Source organism: Hyla sarda, chromosome 6 (assembly GCF_029499605.1).
Source record: "Hyla sarda isolate aHylSar1 chromosome 6, aHylSar1.hap1, whole genome shotgun sequence".
NCBI lineage: Eukaryota > Metazoa > Chordata > Amphibia > Anura > Hylidae > Hyla > Hyla sarda.
Window position 1 is genome coordinate 30,491,195 of NC_079194.1, and position 15,510 is coordinate 30,506,704.

At 41.9% G+C, this 15,510-nt stretch overlaps 1 protein-coding gene and 1 long non-coding RNA gene across 7 annotated transcripts in view; one reads left to right on the plus strand and one right to left on the minus strand.

Moving 5' to 3' along the window:
- The window catches only part of LOC130275447 (uncharacterized), a 32,028-nt gene extending 28,269 nt beyond the window's left edge, over positions 1 to 3,759 (minus strand). Inside the window, exon 1 of the long non-coding RNA XR_008844783.1 lies at positions 3,530 to 3,759. This is a non-coding gene — a long non-coding RNA (uncharacterized LOC130275447). The remainder of the gene's footprint in view (positions 1 to 3,529) is intronic.
- The window catches only part of COL11A1 (collagen type XI alpha 1 chain), a 279,532-nt gene that overhangs the window by 60,683 nt on the left and 203,339 nt on the right, over positions 1 to 15,510 (plus strand). The window lies entirely within an intron of this gene.

Genomic DNA, 15,510 nt, shown 5'->3' on the forward strand with positions numbered 1-15,510 from the left:
ATGTCAGCAGAGAGCACTGTGCTCGTGATGTCAGCAGAGAGCACTGTGTTCCAAAAAGAAAATAATTTCCTCTGTAGTATTCAGCAGCTAATAAGTACTGGAAGGATTAATATTTTTTTTTTTTAATAGAAGTAATTTACAAATCTGTTTAACATTCTGGCACCAGTTGATTTAAAAAAAAAAAAAAAATGTTTTCCACCGGAGTACCCCTTTAAATAAAGAACACACTCAGAAGACGTGGTGAGTGCCGACAATCATTTATTATCTTCTTCATACAAGTTGCAGTTGTTATCTCACGTCAGAGTACCCCTTTAAATACTCACATGTGCATACAGGATAGGACGACATACAGAGGGGGGGGGGGGGTACCCCCCCCCCTCCCCTCTGTATGTCGTCCTATCCTGTATGTACATGTGATTATTTAAATATAAAAGAAACTCAGAAGACATGGTGAGTGCCGACAATCATTTATGATCTTCTTCATACAAGTCAAGTTCACAATGGACCTATTCTGAATTATTCTTCAAGCTGGGCTACTGAACCATCACTGTGTACATTTATGTGGTTATTGACCCCTACGGTATACGGACCCAATGTCTGCCGTTTCCAATAGTATTTAGCATTGGCACTGTATAGAGAGCTAAAAGGGCAAATACATATGAAGAATCGGTGGAAATAAAAGAAAAAGGACCAATGGACGGCGCCTCGTGTAATACCCTTAACGAGCGGAAGATTAGTGGGGGGCAGCCCCACGGAGCTTATAGATGGCCGCTCACCTTAGAAAAAATATAAATACGCATATCACCCCTGAAAGTATCGGGGTACAAATGGTGCGAGTTGCTGCTAAGCCAGTAGGTTGCAGGAGAAGACAACAGTCGTCCTGGAGAGGTATGTAGAAGCGAAGAAGAAACCCTCGGAATATGGATGAATGAGGCAGATGCCAGAAATAGTTTGAAGTAGTCCTCAGCAGGACCGTTTATTGAACAAAAATATTAAAATACAGGATTACGCCATCTGAGGAAGGGAGGGCTCCTCCCGAAACGCGTAATCCTGTCTTTTATTATTTTTGTTCAAGAAACGGTCCTGCTGAGGACTACTTCAAACTATTTCTGGCATCCGCCTCATTCATCTGAGTCTGCAGCGCCATATTCCATGGGTTTCTTCTTCGCTTCTACAAATACATATGAAGCGGGATATTAATCAAACGCAACTGCTTTATTGAGCTACGTTATGGGGACATTGTGGGATTTTTCCCGTCTCATACAGTAGTGTTGTGTGTGTTATAATGTTCAGTTATGTATGGGTTATTTTACATGCTTGTCTTTCCTCCATATCTATTTTGACAAAAACTTGGAAAATCTGTATTGGATCTGTGTGTTTTCGTTTGTTTTTAGTTATTTTTTTATTTTTTATTTTGTATTCCTGAAAGGGCTATGCTACAGAAAAAGTAGTCAATGGTCTACCCAAAATTATACCGTGATGTAGTCATAGTAGTTGGATCAACCATCTGCACTAAGGTCATTCATTCATGGACCTCTCTCCTCACTGTGTCACTCGTCATTGTAGCTGATAATATGTCTTCTTATCCACCCCCCCCCAATCTCTCGATCTTCCCACCTGTCATTAGACCTGGGAGAAACCCTCCACGTCCAAGCTCTTTATTATTATTACATTAGCTGCAAGAATGTGCCTTAGGGTGAATACACACATGGCAGATATTTTTTTTTTCTACAGAAATTTCTTCTACAGAATCTCGGTTCAGTTCCTCTGAAATGAAATTTTCTTGATACCAAGTTCGTGGATTTATGGAAATTCCATTCAAAGGAACAGGAATTGAAAACATTTCTCCCGCATAATCTGTTGTGTGTATACCTGCCCTTAGGCTCCGTTCACACCATCCTCCTGGGTGACTTCACATGTGACAGAACTGCTGCAGATTTTACCTGTGGATTACAGTAGTAGCAATTTTATAAATTTTACCCACTTGCCCAAAACGTTTTTTTTTTAATGCAGAAATTTCAGTAATTTGTCAATTTTCATATCCACTGCGTGGTCCTTCTACTGTGGATTCGGCGAGGGTTTAGTGTTCACTACTTTTGATGTAGCGGGGTGAAATCGGCAGGAAATCCATAGTGCAAGCCGCAACACAAAGTGTGTAACACAAATATAATGCATGTGATGCAAGTTCACGGTAGAGGTTTTGTGGTTTCAGATGACCATGATCCAAGTCTCGATCCAACCACAGATCTAGGGACCCAAACTTAAAAGGGTTGTACAGTCAAAAACAACTTATCCCCTATCCCCGAGATAAGGGATTAGTGTATGATCCCGGGGGATTCGATTAATTATACCCCCCGCAATCTCCAGAACAGGGCCCCCGCTCTCCGCATGTCCTTGAGCTAGAGATGCCACATCATCCATTCATTTCTATGGGAGCACTGAAGATACCGAGTGCTGTGCTGGAGATCCCTAGCAGTCTCCAGTACAACACTCGGGAGTCCTGTGGATAGGGTTTAAAGTGATACTCCGCCTCTAGGCATCTTATCCCCTATCCAAAGGACATCACGAGCCTCCACCCCACATCACCAGTCATCCGGCATGGAGCGAAGTTCGCTCTGTGCACCGGATGTCTGGGGTGCCGCAGTCGAGATCCCCAGCGCCGGGACCCTTGCAGTCAGACATCTTGTCCCTATCCTTTGGATAGGGGCTTAAGATGTCTAGGGGTGGAGTTTTTGTCTGGACAACCCCTTTAAAGCAGCTAAAGGGATCTTCAATGATTTGAGTTCAAGGTCAGACTGGGACTTGTGGCAATGGTATGGTTACCTAAAACTAGAAATGGTGTATGCTACTGGAGCGAGAGGATATATATATATATATATATATATATATCACTTTCTTTCTTTCTTTCTTTATTTAATCTCCTATCCAAAGGAGAGGGGAAAAGATGTCTGATCGCAGGGGGGCTCGGTGCTGGGACCTCCCGTGATCTCCCTGCAGCACCTGCATTCTATGCCGGTGCTGAATCTCTAGTTTCGGGAACCTCCGGGTTTCCGGGACTGGGGACGTGACGTCACGCCACGCCCCCTCCATTCATGTCTATGGGAGGGGGCGTGACGGCCGTCACGCCCCCTCCCATAGACATGAATGGAGGGGGCATGGCGTGACGTCACGTCCCCAGTCCCGGAAACCCAGAGGTTTCCGAAACTAGGGACGCAGCCCCCGCATAGAATGCAGGTGCTGCAGGGAGATCACGGGAGGGTCCCAGCAGTGGGCCCCCGGAGATCAGACATCTTATCCCCTATCCTTTGAATAGGAGATAAAATGTTTTTGCCCGGAATACTCCTTTAAGGCCTAGTTAAGAAAATCAAATCTTTAGAAACCTTATATAACACTATGTGGCCATTTCGACAACAGGTTCCCTTTAAAACGATTAGGATACATTAGCTTCTACCTGCCCGTTGATGAAATATTTCACTGTAAACATTCTTAAGGCATCTGCAGAGTCATACTAATGTTAATGCCGACATACCTGCAAATGTGATATGTTTTTGACGTAAGAGATCAGGCCCCGTCAGTTGAGCAGACGTAGGTGTTAACTGATCTCCTCCAGTGTTCAGGATAATCTTCTGTCTACTTTCAACTATGGAGTGGCGTTCTGCTCTCTGTTGTCTTTGCCTCTTTGTAACTGATATGATATGAAATGAAACATTGGGCCACAGCCAGTTATCCGTGCACCGGTTTGCTGGCTTTGGAGAGCGCTGAAAGATGCCTGTCAACTCCCTTCCTCGATATGAGAACAAGACGTGAGTTCTTCGTGCTTATGTGAATTACTCACAGTGATCCGACTGCTGGAAGTCGTCTGTGATCCGAGAGAAGTTGATACATTTACGTTCAGTTTTTTTCACATTCCACTTTCTTCATTTAAACTATGCTGCAATGCAAAGTCTAAATGCTACTGTACGACTTAAAGGATGGTCACTAAGATGTTTTCCGTTCTAGCAAATGTGTTAGTCATAGATACGACACAAAACAACGTTTTAAAGGGGTTGTCCACCATAAGGTGATTTTAGTACATACCTGGTGATCTGCGCTTGTCTTGGGGATAAATGGCTATGTCGTGATATTAGCATAACACTGTGGCTAGCTTTTTGTGAACTAATATTTCCTGTTTGACTTTTCTTTGTTTGACTACAAATCCCACAATTCCATTTTCCTCCCTCCCACACATCAGCCACCCCACCCATTGAGACATAAATGAGCTGCATCCATTCAAAAGACCTGTGGTTTTCAATCAGGGTGCCTACAGCTGTTGCATTAGTTGCAGATTGCTCCCTCCACCCATTGAAGCAGACAGGCTCCCTGTCATCAGCTGACTAGTGAGTCAGGTCTCGGCCGCATTGCAAGCTGGGAAAAATCTGAGACAACAGTCATTTTGTATGCTGTTAAAAATAAATATTGGGGTGAAAATAACATAAGAATTGTGAGAAAACCGTCACACACAGGTACAGACACTATATTATGGACTACACTAACTTTACAGTCTCTGTAACATAGTCACATAAAAAAAAAAACTGGAATACCCCTTTAATACCTGAACGTTCCTCAGACTTATAAAAGAAAATTATTTGTTAAAGAGGTATTCCAACTTTAAAAAATGTATTTTACACACAGCTGGCTGGGAACAACCAACATCTTTTGCCATTTTCTTTGTTGGATTTCCATCTTGAAGGGGTTTTATAATGCATCCTGTTGATACAATATCAACAGGATGCATTATTTGGTAATTGTGTTTGGAAGATATGTTTAGCAGGTGACCATAACTAGAGGCTTAAAGGGGTACTCCTATTTTTATTAAATCAAGAGGTGCCAAAAAGTTATACAGTTTTGTAAATTACTTCTATTTAAAAATCTTAATCCTTCCATTACTTATCAGCTGCTGTATGCGCCAGAGGAAGTTGTGTAGTTCTTTACAGTCTGACCACAGTGCTCTCTGCTGACACCTTTGTCCATGTTAGGAACTGTCCAGAACAGGAACAATTCCCCATAGTAAGCCTCTCCTGCTCTGGACAGTTCCTTACATGGACAGAGATGTCGGCAGACAACACTGTGAATGATTGGAAAGAACTACACAACTTCCTCTGGAGTATACTGTACAGCAGATAAAAAGTACCGGAAATAAAAATAATTTTATATACAGTAGAAGTAATTTACAAATCTATTTAACTTTCTGGCACCAATTTAAAGAAGTTATTCTATCAGGACCACCCCTTCTTAAAAGACTGACCTCCATCCCTGGCTGTCAGCCATCATCACTACAGGAAGCGGCTTCCTGGGAGTGAATCCCAAAATGTTCTATAAATCCCAGTGCCAAAGCCTCTCCCAGCGACACTACTAATATGTTTCCTCAGGCCTTCCTTATGACACTTTTATGCTTTGATACTGACTGCTCTGGTGGAAATGAATGTGGACTCCCAGGGTCAGGACTCTGAAGAAATCAGTGAAGTTGTTTGAGCCCATAGTCTGAACCTTGTGAGTCCTGCAATAAAAACTGATGACTCTATCGTGCATATAAATCACAGGAGAAACAAAGATCTCCTACTGTGCAGATAGTTCTGTGGTATGGGGTGTGATGCAGGGCAGATAGAATTACCCTAGGGGCAGATGGCATTAACCCCTTGTATTCGTGACGCCAGGGCATGGTTTATCCTCTTCAATACCACCCGAAGGTATACCACTGGATCCTGGCCTAGGCATGGGAGCAATAATGACTCCAACGCCAAATTACGGACAACGGTAGCTTTACTGAGTGACAGATGGTACAGTCTATACAGTTCTGCCAGGGCCCAAGGAGTGACTTCTGAGTACTTAAGGGCTTGTTGGGACTTGCAGTAGATTTGGACAATTTTAGTGCAGGCCACTCTGACTTGACAATAGATGACTGTGACTGACTTCACTTGAGACTGACTAAGCTATGACTGTAGCTTACTTGTAGACTTGAAGGCTTGTGGCTGCAGGACGGACTTGATGCCTCCTATGGACTCCAGACACACTCTAGGACTTGACTGCACTGGACCTCAGCAAAGACTTAACTGGAAATCAAGAGCGTATGAGAGAGAGCTAGCTCCACCCAGGGCTTATATGGGGGAGACTGTGAGGAGTCCCATAGGTCACCCTTAGGTCACATGGTCACTTATACCTCACGGGGGTTACACTCACATGACAACTCACATGACAACTGGTGATCACATGTTAACATTTCTTAAAGCAATAACACTCTTATATACATTTTACAGTATAACACATGGCAGAAAATATATATACATAAGGGGACAGGTGTCGAGGGCCCAGGGGACACTTCAGGGAGGCTGCCTGACAGGACAGCAAGGGTATCAGCGACCAACTTACCCTTTAAGCATTTTTCCATTCTGGGTCATAGAAGGGGGAATCCGCCTTTTATGATGTCCTTTATACCCTTATTGGTAATATTGGCAGGAATTGTATTTATGAGACAATGTAAAATAAAGGATATCCAGCACGGTGTTAGATACATTGATAGCTTTTATTTACGTCCAAGAAAAATCACCATCAAACACTCAGCAGCAGCTAATCCCGATTGCTTCCCATGGTTAAGGGCATCTTGTGACGTCAGAAATGCATCACTGTGGTTAGAGAGGTTGTCCATTCTCTACGATGCTTTTTTTGTTACAGGACGCATTTCAGATTTCACAAGACACCCTGGATTATGGTTTCCCATGATTAAGGGCGTCTTGTGACCTCAGAAACGCGTTTGACTTAGCTAATGCTAAGTGTCCCGATGTGATTTTTATTGGACATAAATACAAGCTACCATTGTATCACACAGCAGCTGAATATCCTTTCTTCCATGTTGTCTCATAAATACAATTCCTGCCGATATAACCTATTAGGGTGTAAGACTTCTATGACCCAGAATGGAGGAATACTCAATGGTTATGTTGGTCGGTAATAGTTTCCTTCATAAAGAAGATCTATATATGATGGAAACCAAGATGCAAATATGAACAGAGCCGGACCGGGCCTTATCCATGCGGAGGTGTGGACCAGAAGCTGCTAGGTGAGCTTTACTTTCTTGCTCTTATTCTTGAGACAACCCCTTAGATATGACAAGGTTGATTTCAGTGGATGTATATATATATATATATATATATATATATATATATATATATATATATATATATATATAGACTGGATACATTTTTAATACCGTAAAAAAATATATATATATATTTTTTTTATCGCAAACACTGTATAATGCAATTACAATGTCCCTTGTTACTCAAAAGTTGCATCGGGAATGTGACCTTCAAGTGTGACCCTGAGGCTGCAATGAGCTGCAGCACAATACTTCTTGCAGGGACGTTCCCAGGGGGTTCATGTTGCTGTAAGCCAATACCTCCTTGACCTCTAGTTAAAAAAAATGAAGACTTATCATAGCGTTAAATCATATAGTTTTTTATTGTTTACACTAAGTCAAAATAAGCAGATAAGCTAGAGCAATGCTATGAAATATTCATCTTGGCATGAAAGGTTGGAAGTCGTGTGGTAGACTGCAAATGTGACAAGAACATAAATGTCTGTAAGCGAAATCTCAACTACTTCAAGTCAGAAAATCAATCTAGCGTCAACTGACTGGAATGAGCCAAGTAATCATGGTGTCTCTCATTGTGCCGGCTAGGAAGGAAGCTGCTGCACAAGACATCTGCCTGATTCCTTATAAGACTATTGCAATCTGGTATCCAAATGCCTCCAGCCGGGTGTTTATAACCGAGATTTATAAGGATCTGAAATGGCGGATTGTAGTGCGGTCACCAGATGGGACTCATTTCGTGCCTACACCATGTAGGAGCCATCGCAATGTCTTATACAAACAGGCTGACAAATAGTCTTCAAAGACAAATTGATGTGACAAATAGGCACAGATATTGATCCTGTTTTAAAATAATCAACACCCATGTTTTATCTTAATTTTTTTGCATTTTTTTACCCCCTCGGCATAATTGTTTTTCTCTTTCATCGTTCAATTACATTTTAGTTATCCTTAAAAGAGAACTCCAGAATATAAAAATTGTCGCCCATACTGCCGGCTGTCAAAAAAATAAAGATGTACATACCTTCCTCTGCTCCCCCGGGGCCTCTGGTAAACGGCTCCGGTCTCCGCCGCGATCCTCTTCCTGGTTGCCGGTGGTCGGCGAGTCATACTGCGCTCAGCCAATCACCAGCCGCAGTGAAGTCCCGACTCGGCCGGCGATAGGCTGAGCGGCAGTGTCAAAACGCTTCAGGAGACAAAATTCTTCACTACACCAGCACCTGCGGCCGGGGCCGAAAACGTCACACTGCCGCTCAGCCTATCGCCGGCCGAGTCGGGACCTCGCTGCGGCTGGTGATTGGCTGAGTGCAGTATGATTCATCCGACCACCGGCAACCAGGAAGTGGATCGCGGCGGAGACCCGAACCGGTTACCGGAGGCCCTGGGGGAGTGGAGAAAGGTATGTACATCTTTATTTTTTACTGCCGGCACTATGGGGAACAATTTTTATGTTCTGGAGTTCTCCTTTAATGCGCATGAGAGATCATAGGCATCAATTTGTGCATAATGTCATGGTAGGGCTTCGGTTAAGTAGGATGACCATTTTCTTCAATCCTTAAAAAGCAGTGTTCTCCAAACTGTGGCCCTCCAGTTGTTGCAAAACTACAACTCCCAGCATGCGCGCATGCTGGGAGTTGTAGTTTTGCAACATCTGGAGGGCCACAGTTTGGAGAACACTGTTTTAGAGAATCCTACAACACAGAAGGACCTCGCAGCTTGCTGGGACCAATTATACTTGTAATAGACTTGAGAGAATTATCTTGAGGCTTGACTATATGCAGGACTTGACTATTTGTAGTGACAGCAGACATAGACTTCTGACTTACTGGAATGGCTGTAGCTTTGTGGCCTTTCAGATGCTGGTCACTGGTACTGAGACCTCTGGTGGTTGCTGTGCTCAGTAAGGTAGCATTGGAGGTAAGAGAATTAATTGTAATGGCCGCCCCTTTATATAGTGGGGGGGGGGGGGGGGGGGCTGGACTAAGGCACATTGGTCAAGCTGAGGGTCATAGGTTTAGCTGGTGCTCCCTGGGAGAACATGTGACAACAAATCATGTGACTGCATAACATAACGTGACAGACTTACAGGTCCTTGAGACCTTACATAGGTCCTCTGCTCTATCTATACATTAGGATCCTGTCCTAATGTATACATTAAAGCAGTATAAACAACATTCTGGAAAGAACAGGGGGAGACCTCCAGGTCACTGAGGGTCTCAACCTTACAGGGTCTAAGCGTAGTAAAGGACCATGTCCTGTACTGGGACATTACACATTTTTTGTGGAAATTTTGTCCTATTTTTACCCCTATAACTTTTTTTTTCTCCTTATACGGGCCAGTATGAAGGCTCATTTTTTGTGCCCCCATTTGTAGTTTTTAACTGTACCATTCTTGTTTTGATGTGACTTTTTGATCGTTTTTTTTTTTTTTAATTAAATTCAGGAGTAGCAATTAGTTACTAACTACAACTCCCAGCATGCCCTGATACAGCCTGTGGCTCAGCAGCTGCCCCAAACAAAAACTACAACTCCCAGCATGTTGGACTATATAGAAGTATATAGTATAGGTCAGTGTTTTCCAACCAGGGGTGCCTCCAGCTGTTGCAAAACTACAACTCCCAGCATGTCAGATTATATAGTATATAGTATAGGTCAGTGTTTTCCAACCAGGGGTGCCTCCAGCTGTTGCAAAACTACAGCTCCCAGCATGTTGGACTGTATAGTAGTATATAGTATAGGTCAGTGTTTTCCAATCAGGGAGGCCTCCAGCTGTTGCAAAACTACAACTCCCAGCATGCCCGGACAGCCAACGGCTGTCCGGGCATGCTGGGAGTTGTAGTTTTGCAACAGCTGGAGGCGCTTTGGTAGGGAAATTCTGGTATAAGTTATGGTGTAACATTCCGGGAGTTGGAGGATTGGTTGGATAAATACCGGCCATTGCATCACTGGTATTTTTAATATAAAAATACTGGCAGGGTGGCAAAAATACCAGCTGTGCTGGTAAAATACCCTAGGTGTGTATTCAAGTCACTGACCCTATTACTGATCCTAAGAACCGTTCCAAATTTTATTAGGCCACTGTACACCCATAAAGAGTTGTATGTTATTCTATACTGCCAGCTAGATTTGCATTCATTGGCTATGGGAATGCTGGGTGATAGCTCTGTGGGGATGGCGGTGGCAGCCATATTGCTTGCTATCCCGTTTATGCAGAAACTAGTACAATAACGTGTATAAGAACTATAAAGTAACATTTCGTATAGTTTTTCCTCACATAGCATAGCAAAATACTCAGGATTGAGGGCAAAAACCAAAGGAACCCATCAAGGCTCAATGAATGACAGAAGCTGAGCTGAGATTGGTTGCTATGGGCACATCGCAATGATAAATCTGGGCTGACATTTGTCAAGCTGTCTTATATTTGGGATTGTCTTTGTTGCCCATAGCAACCAGTCAGAACTCAGCACTTTCACTACCTTTACCAGAGCTTGTTTACGTATAGAAGCTGAGCTCTGATTGGTTGCTATGGACAACAAAGAAAATCTGAACATCAGACAACTCAGTAAATCTCTCTGCAGATTCCGCGCAGCAGATTCCTCTAAATCTCAGTGATAGTCCGTAGCGGAATTCCATTCCGCCAAAAGATTCAACGTGTTCAATCTTTTGGCAGAATTCGCCGGAGAAGTCCCAGTATAGGACAGGACAGCACTTAGGCTAGGTTCACACTGCGGAATCTCTGGGCAGAACATTTCCGCCTGGAGATTCCAAGTGCGGCCAGGACCGACTGAATCAGTCAACGCTAGGACGGCGCGGACACTGCAGTCTCCTATAGACTGCAATGTGTTCCCTGAGTATGTGTTCCCTGAGTGTTCCCTGAGTATGAGCAACGCCATTCTTCAGGCGGAAATTTTAAAGCAGATTTTCCGTTCACAAATTCCGCTTCACAAATTCCGAAGTGTGAATTTGTGAACGGAAACCCATTCACTATACTAGATATTTCTGCCTGCAATTTCAAAGCGGAATTGCAGGCGGCAATTCCGTAGTGTGAACCTAGCCTTACTCTCCACAACAGATTGCGGATTGAAGAGTCTGCTGTATGTATGTTCATTTATTATTATTATTAATATTATTATTTTGAATTAATACATTTATTTAGTGTTTTTGTATATGTGTTTTTCATGGCTCTTCTTAAATCCTATAGAAAACTTATGCTTCCCAGTGACAACAATAAATTGCTAAACTCTACGTTGCACGTTTAAAGCTTCATAAACAATATGACAAAATAGAAGTGCATACAACTCTGATGAATCCCCAAAAGTTGCAATTAGTAGAACCTTATGGAGATTGTCTGTCTAATTTTACAGCATGAATTCCAAACCTATGGCCTTCCTGCCGCTGCCGAATGACAGATCCAAGCATGCGGGTGTCCTGGCTTGCTGGGCGTTTTAGTTTTGCAACAGCTGCAGGGCCATAGGTTGGAGAACGCAGATCTACAGTATCAAAAAACAACTCATAATATTTAATAAAAACACATGCTGCTGAAACAAACAGATTGTACTATGTGACCTAGTCAGTACACAGGGTTTTCCAAACAGTGCACCTCCAGCTGTTGCAAAACTACAACATGCTGGGAGTTGTAGCTTTGCAACAGCTGGAGGCACCCTGATTGGGAAACACTGACCTAGGCATTTGCTATTGGCAAATGATAGATGTGAGATAGATAGAAAGATATATAGATAGATAGATAGATAGATAGGAGATAGATAGATATGAGATAGATAGATAGATAGATAGATAGATAGGAGATAGATAGATGGATAGATGATAAAATAGATATAAGATAGATAGATATATATGAGATAGATAGATAGATATGAGATAGATAGAGATGAGATAGATAGATATGAGATAGATAGATAGATAGATAGATAGATAGATAGATATGAGATATATAGATAGATATGAGATAGAGAGAAAAATATGAGAGAGAGAGATATGAGATAGATAGATATGAGCGATAGATAGATAGATAGATAGATAGATATGAGATAGATAGATAGATATGAGATAGAGAGATAAATATGAAATAGATAGATATGAGAGATAGATAGATAGATAGATAGATATGAGATAGATAGATATGAGATAGAGAGATAAATATGAGATAGATAGATAGATAGATATGAGAGATAGATAGATAGATAGATAGATAGATATGAGAGATAGATAGATAGATAGATAGATAGATAGGAGATAGATAGATAGATAGATATGAGACAGATAGATAGATAGATAGATAGATAGGAGATAGATAGATGATAGATCATAAATAGCTGACAGTTAGATAGATAGGTCACTATGGAGTCACAAGGGGAATCTGGCTTTGTAGGTATACTGGTATTTTCTCTTTGTCTCTACTATTTTTAAAGCAGAATTTAGATGATATTTGGAAATGCTTCATAGACCACACTTGTCACCTCCAAAGAGAACTCTAAAAGCCATTTACAGCCCTTGCCATAGAACCGTAGAAGTGTCAGGTAGGTAAAAGGTTAACATCTGTCGTCCTGATAGCGATTGTGTAGTTTCCTGGCAGTGAAAGTGTTAATTTGATCACGTCTAGTGTATTTACCCTTCTGGCACAGATGGGTACTCGAGCTCTGAGCTGAAAGAAAGAAGGGAGAAGTAATGAGTTTCCCAGAGATGAAATTTACAGGTCTCAGACGAGTATTTTTCCTGTATTTCTGTCCTGTAACATTCCTTCCTGATGAGGTATAATCCACTCAGTGCAGCAGGGCAGAAGGAAGCGGAGAACGCTCTGCACATGGCAAATTTATAAGAGTCATCTGCAGCGTACCTGCCGCGTCCAACCGCCCACGGGAAAGTAAAAATTAAGTGGTTGAATGGTAAAGTCTAAATAGAGAAAAAAAAGTTTACAAAAACATATTCTTGAAAAATGGGGGGAAAAAATGATGACTAAGGGCACCTGACTGCCTGAAACGTGTCCAAAACTTTACACTAAAGATTAGAAGGAATTTTACTGGAGTTGCCCTTGACATATAAATTTATGGTGTCTTCAAGTGCAAGAAAGTATCAGTAATAATAATAATAACAATATTAATGATAGTAATAAGAAGATTAATCAAAATAATAATATTAATAATAACAACCCCAATCATAATAATAATAATATCATCATCATCATCATCATCATCATCTTTATTTATTGCCAACATATTCTCCAGCACTTCTTATGATTCCAAGGGTACATGTAGAGGTAAAATTAGACAGAACATAGTAACAAAGTACAAGATGAGTGGGGGCCTTGCTCACAAGAGCTTACAATCTATTAGGAAATAAGGTTGGACCGAGGGGTTTGTGTTTGATTGAAGAGGCTGTCAAACTTCCATATGACGTCTTGTCAGCAAGATAGTGGTCTATCATGGGAGAGCGGCTCTTCCCCAAAGAAAGAAAAATATTTTCCCCACACTGCCACCTATTGGAGAAATTAAATTGGGTTAAAGGGGTTATCCAGGAAAACATTTATATATATATCAACTGGCTCCAGAAAGTTAAACAGATTTGTAAATTACTTCTATTAAAAACTCTTCATCCTTTCAGTACTTATGAGCTTCTGAAGTTGAGTTGTTCTTTTCTGTCTAAGTGCTCTCTGATGACACCTGTCTCGGGAACCGCCCAGTTTAGAAGCAAATCCCCATAGCAAACCTCTCCTACTCAGTGCAGTTCCCGAGACAATCAGAGATGTCAGCAGAGAGCATTGTTGCCAGACAAAAAACAACAACTCAACTTCAGCAGCTGATAATTAATGAAAGGATTAAGATTTTTTTTTTATAGAAGTAATTTACAAATCTGTTTAACTTTCTGGAGCCAGTTGATCCAAAAAAAAAAAAAACTTTTTTCTGGAATACCCCTTTAAAAAACAGAGAGGGCAAAATAAAAAAAAGATGTCTCCAACGTTCTAGTATATCCCGTAAAAAGTTTTCCTTTACTTCAGATCCAAGTAAAAGCAGATCAGGTGACTTTTTTTTATTTTTTTCTAACCACGCTTTTTTCCTTGGATCTGAAATAAAAGTAAACTTTTATGGGATATCCTAGAATAATAATATAAGACAGGGGATGGAATTGCTAAGTGTAAAACGTCCAGTATATGGGCCATCAGTTCCAAGGATATAGGTAAGTATAATTTAACTAAAGTGGTGCTCTGTCAGAGGCTTAAAGGGGTGCGCCGCTACTCAGCATTTGGAACAAGCTCAGCTTGTGACATCATAGCCATTCTCCCTCATGACGTCACCCCGCCCCCTCAATGCAAGTCTATGGGAGGGGGGCATGACGGCTGTCATGCCCCCCTCCCATAGACTTGCATTGAGGGGGGAGGGACATCATGAGGGCCGGGGCTATGACATCACAAGCTGCCGGCACCAGCTCCAGCTTTGGAACAGATTGTGACAACTACTGAGTACCCCTTTAAGCTATGTATCCAATAAGGAATCACCAATCAGGAGAGTATAGAATGGGTACAGCACTCACCAGAATTGCCAGTACATCAGACAATTCTGCGTGAAGGCTGTTCGGGATGCACCCGGTGTCCAGCCGTTTTGTACAACTAGCAAACTTCTACTACAAGGCCGGAAGAAGTATGCTAGACGTATAAAACGGGCATAGCCTCTGAGCGATAAAGAGGCCAACATTGGTGAGTGCCACACCCTTTCTATACTCTCTTGATATCCTTAAATGCTGAACATCTTTTTTTGATCTTTTAATCGTTCCCTTGGAGAGAAAACAAGATAATGAGATTAATAACCTTTGGCTTTGGCCTTCGGCTGTTAAGGCATGCTGGGAGTTCTCAGTTCTGCAACAGCTGGAGACACGTTGGTTTGGGAAATATTGGTCTATGTTTTATGTACTGTATAAGTTACTTCAGTCGTGTGCAGTCATTTTTCCTCTGTATGTCAAGTAGTAGTGATTCCAGAGTAACTGATTCCTATGAGCTCTCTGGCCAAAGCAAGGGAAATTTTTAGTCACATTTTTTGATTAGTCACATTTTTTGATTAGTCACATGCTGGAGTCACAAGAATTCATTTCTTCCCATAGAGTTTGTTCACACTATGAAACCTCTGCACAGTATTCTGCTCGGAGGTTCCACTACACTAATTTAGCATTGGTGGGAATGGGTGTTCCTTTAACCCATTCACACTGTTGAATCTTTATAGGGCAATACCGCATGGACTGCATTGCCGTTAATGGTGACGGCACAGGTCTAGCGGGTCCTAGCGCAGAAGGATTTCAGGGTGGCCTCTAAGACGGAATCTCTGATCCTGAATATCTGAATTCACTCGTGCAGGATCTGCTGTGGATTATGAGTTAAA